Source organism: Mixophyes fleayi, chromosome 10 (genome assembly GCF_038048845.1).
Source record: "Mixophyes fleayi isolate aMixFle1 chromosome 10, aMixFle1.hap1, whole genome shotgun sequence".
Classification (NCBI taxonomy): Eukaryota; Metazoa; Chordata; class Amphibia; order Anura; family Limnodynastidae; genus Mixophyes; species Mixophyes fleayi.
In genome coordinates, this window is record NC_134411.1 from 7985747 (window position 1) to 7990746 (window position 5000).

Sequence of the window (5000 nt, forward strand, 5' to 3'; positions counted from 1 at the left end):
ACCTGTCTGTCTCTGTACTGATGTTTCGTAAAATGAAAACGGGCCATTTGTGATAAAAGGTGGTGCATTGGAATGAGGAGGTGAAATCCATAAGATCCATTGGGATATTCCATTTTCTAAACTGTCCTGGAAAAATGACCGAAACTCATTGCTTGCTTTGGGTAGCTATTTCCAGGATCTTTTTCTCAGTTCACAAGTTTCCATAAGTCTCCTCCAAAATGTCCACAAGTATTTCCTAAATGTCCCCAAATAGAAGACAGTAAAGAAATCGACATCGCATTAGATACTATTAAGTGGAAGAATTTAAGATACACAAGTGTACATTTTAAATAGTTCCATTTTCGTTTAGGGACAATTGAAACGGAAAATTGAAATTTTCAGATATGAAACCTTATGGTAAGATATTTTTTTCAGTGTTATGCTGACATTTCTCTTTCAGCTCTTTAAGAATGATAGTCACATATTCCCATTCCATTACAGACAGCTACACATTGTACCAGAATTTCTGGACCATATCATCATGGGATCATGAAGAACATGAAGGAGATCATAAACACGGATATTGTAAAGAAAAAAAAAGTTACTGCCGAACAAAAACATGAGATTTACTGTAGAATACTTTTTGCCATCAATCAGACATAAAAAATGTTCAACACCAAATGCTTCAATGGCTCCATAGCTCAGGGGTTAGAGCACTGGTCTTGTAAACCAGGGGTCATGAGTTGAAATCTCACTGGGGCCTAATGCTTCCTTATTGTTGCAGCTGGTAATATGTAGGATGCAGGATCCGTATTGCAATGCATGCAATGCTCTGCTTGAGCGTTAACCGAGAAGATCCATTTGCAAATCGGTCACACATTGACAGTCAACTTGGACAGACACAGAGGAAATCCAGTGCAATCTGGTCAGTCAGCTTTTGGTTTCATGGGAATGTCTGAAAAAGACTTTGTCAAATTGAATCTTTTGTGTCCATGTCGATAATTCTGTCATGACGATGTGTTATTATTGCGTGTGTGTCCAGCATTACAGACCTGAGATAGAGATTTTCAATGTGCGGCTGCAAAGATAGCGATAGCGACCAAACTGAAATTGGCAAACCTGTCTGTCTCTGTACTGATGTTTCGTAAAATGAAAACGGGTCATTTGTGATAAAAGGTGGTGCATTGGAATGAGGAGGTGAAATCCATAAGATCCATTGGGATATTCCATTTTCTAAACTGTCCTGGAAAAATGATCGAAACTCATTGCTTGCTTTGGGTAGCTATTTCCAGGATCTTTTTCTTAGTTCACAAGTTTCCATAAGTCTCCTCCAAAATGTCCACAAGTATTAACTAAATGTCCCCAAATAGAAGACAGTAAAGAAATCGACATCGCATTAGATACTATTAAGTGGAAGAATTTAAGATACACAAGTGTACATTTTAAATAGTTCCATTTTCGTTTAGGGACAATTGAAACGGAAAATTGAAATTTTCAGATATGAAACCTTATGGTAAGATATTTTTTTCAGTGTTATGCTGACATTTCTCTTTCAGCTCTTTAAGAATGATAGTCACATATTCCCATTCCATTACAGACAGCTACACATTGTACCAGAATTTCTGGACCATATCATCATGGGATCATGAAGAACATGAAGGAGATCATAAACACGGATATTGTAAAGAAAAAAAAAGTTACTGCCGAACAAAAACATGAGATTTACTGTAGAATACTTTTTGCCATCAATCAGACATAAAAAATGTTCAACACCAAATGCTTCAATGGCTCCATAGCTCAGGGGTTAGAGCACTGGTCTTGTAAACCAGGGGTCGTGAGTTGAAATCTCACTGGGGCCTAATGCTTCCTTATTGTTGCAGCTGGTAATATGTAGGATGCAGGATCCGTATTGCAATGCATGCAATGCTCTGCTTGAGCGTTAACCGAGAAGATCCATTTGCAAATCGGTCACACATTGACAGTCAACTTGGACAGAGACAGAGGAAATCCAGTGCAATCTGGTCAGTCAGCTTTTGGTTTCATGGGAATGTCTGAAAAAGACTTTGTCAAATTGAATCTTTTGTGTCCATGTCGATAATTCTGTCATGACGATGTGTTATTATTGCGTGTGTGTCCAGCATTACAGACCTGAGTTAGAGATTTTCAATGTGCGGCTGCAAAGATAGCGATAGCGACCAAACTGAAATTGGCAAACCTGTCTGTCTCTGTACTGATGTTTCGTAAAATGAAAACGGGTCATTTGTGATAAAAGGTGGTGCATTGGAATGAGGAGGTGAAATCCATAAGATCCATTGGGATATTCCATTTTCTAAACTGTCCTGGAAAAATGATCGAAACTCATTGCTTGCTTTGGGTAGCTATTTCCAGGATCTTTTTCTCAGTTCACAAGTTTCCATAAGTCTCCTCCAAAATGTCCACAAGTATTAACTAAATGTCCGCAAATAGAAGACAGTAAAGAAATCGACATCGCATTAGATACTATTAAGTGGAAGAATTTAAGATACACAAGTGTACATTTTAAATAGTTCCATTTTCGTTTAGGGACAATTGAAACGGAAAATTGAAATTTTCAGATATGAAACCTTATGGTAAGATATTTTTTTCAGTGTTATGCTGACATTTCTCTTTCAGCTCTTTAAGAATGATAGTCACATATTCCCATTCCATTACAGACAGCTACACATTGTACCAGAATTTCTGGACCATATCATCATGGGATCATGAAGAACATGAAGGAGATCATAAACACGGATATTGTAAAGAAAAAAAAAGTTACTGCCGAACAAAAACATGAGATTTACTGTAGAATACTTTTTGCCATCAATCAGACATAAAAAATGTTCAACACCAAATGCTTCAATGGCTCCATAGCTCAGGGGTTAGAGCACTGGTCTTGTAAACCAGGGGTCGTGAGTTGAAATCTCACTGGGGCCTAATGCTTCCTTATTGTTGCAGCTGGTAATATGTAGGATGCAGGATCCGTATTGCAATGCATGCAATGCTCTGCTTGAGCGTTAACCGAGAAGATCCATTTGCAAATCGGTCACACATTGACAGTCAACTTGGACAGAGACAGAGGAAATCCAGTGCAATCTGGTCAGTCAGCTTTTGGTTTCATGGGAATGTCTGAAAAAGACTTTGTCAAATTGAATCTTTTGTGTCCATGTCGATAATTCTGTCATGACGATGTGTTATTATTGCGTGTGTGTCCAGCATTACAGACCTGAGTTAGAGATTTTCAATGTGCGGCTGCAAAGATAGCGATAGCGACCAAACTGAAATTGGCAAACCTGTCTGTCTCTGTACTGATGTTTCGTAAAATGAAAACGGGTCATTTGTGATAAAAGGTGGTGCATTGGAATGAGGAGGTGAAATCCATAAGATCCATTGGGATATTCCATTTTCTAAACTGTCCTGGAAAAATGATCGAAACTCATTGCTTGCTTTGGGTAGCTATTTCCAGGATCTTTTTCTCAGTTCACAAGTTTCCATAAGTCTCCTCCAAAATGTCCACAAGTATTAACTAAATGTCCGCAAATAGAAGACAGTAAAGAAATCGACATCGCATTAGATACTATTAAGTGGAAGAATTTAAGATACACAAGTGTACATTTTAAATAGTTCCATTTTCGTTTAGGGACAATTGAAACGGAAAATTGAAATTTTCAGATATGAAACCTTATGGTAAGATATTTTTTTCAGTGTTATGCTGACATTTCTCTTTCAGCTCTTTAAGAATGATAGTCACATATTCCCATTCCATTACAGACAGCTACACATTGTACCAGAATTTCTGGACCATATCATCATGGGATCATGAAGAACATGAAGGAGATCATAAACACGGATATTGTAAAGAAAAAAAAAGTTACTGCCGAACAAAAACATGAGATTTACTGTAGAATACTTTTTGCCATCAATCAGACATAAAAAATGTTCAACACCAAATGCTTCAATGGCTCCATAGCTCAGGGGTTAGAGCACTGGTCTTGTAAACCAGGGGTCGTGAGTTGAAATCTCACTGGGGCCTAATGCTTCCTTATTGTTGCAGCTGGTAATATGTAGGATGCAGGATCCGTATTGCAATGCATGCAATGCTCTGCTTGAGCGTTAACCGAGAAGATCCATTTGCAAATCGGTCACACATTGACAGTCAACTTGGACAGAGACAGAGGAAATCCAGTGCAATCTGGTCAGTCAGCTTTTGGTTTCATGGGAATGTCTGAAAAAGACTTTGTCAAATTGAATCTTTTGTGTCCATGTCGATAATTCTGTCATGACGATGTGTTATTATTGCGTGTGTGTCCAGCATTACAGACCTGAGTTAGAGATTTTCAATGTGCGGCTGCAAAGATAGCGATAGCGACCAAACTGAAATTGGCAAACCTGTCTGTCTCTGTACTGATGTTTCGTAAAATGAAAACGGGTCATTTGTGATAAAAGGTGGTGCATTGGAATGAGGAGGTGAAATCCATAAGATCCATTGGGATATTCCATTTTCTAAACTGTCCTGGAAAAATGATCGAAACTCATTGCTTGCTTTGGGTAGCTATTTCCAGGATCTTTTTCTCAGTTCACAAGTTTCCATAAGTCTCCTCCAAAATGTCCACAAGTATTAACTAAATGTCCGCAAATAGAAGACAGTAAAGAAATCGACATCGCATTAGATACTATTAAGTGGAAGAATTTAAGATATACAAGTGTACATTTTAAATAGTTCCATTTTCGTTTAGGGACAATTGAAACGGAAAATTGAAATTTTCAGATATGAAACCTTATGGTAAGATATTTTTTTCAGTGTTATGCTGACATTTCTCTTTCAGCTCTTTAAGAATGATAGTCACATATTCCCATTCCATTACAGACAGCTACACATTGTACCAGAATTTCTGGACCATATCATCATGGGATCATGAAAAACATGAAGGAGATCATAAACACGGACATTGTAAAGGAAAAAAAAGTTCAACTGCCAAACAAAAACATGAGCTTTACTGTAG

The 5000-nt window shown here is 37.7% G+C and overlaps 4 non-coding genes across 4 annotated transcripts; all 4 read left to right on the forward strand.

Moving 5' to 3' along the window:
- Positions 1-669: 669 nt before the first annotated feature.
- Positions 670-742, forward strand: TRNAT-UGU (transfer RNA threonine (anticodon UGU)). Its single transcript has one exon. It is a non-coding gene; the product is annotated as a tRNA-Thr (tRNA).
- Positions 743-1765: 1023 nt separating this feature from the next.
- Positions 1766-1838, forward strand: TRNAT-UGU (transfer RNA threonine (anticodon UGU)). Its single transcript has one exon. It is a non-coding gene; the product is annotated as a tRNA-Thr (tRNA).
- A 1023-nt stretch (positions 1839-2861) lies between these two features.
- On the forward strand, positions 2862-2934 carry TRNAT-UGU (transfer RNA threonine (anticodon UGU)). Its single transcript has one exon. It is a non-coding gene; the product is annotated as a tRNA-Thr (tRNA).
- Positions 2935-3957: 1023 nt separating this feature from the next.
- On the forward strand, positions 3958-4030 carry TRNAT-UGU (transfer RNA threonine (anticodon UGU)). Its single transcript has one exon. It is a non-coding gene; the product is annotated as a tRNA-Thr (tRNA).
- Positions 4031-5000: the final 970 nt, after the last annotated feature.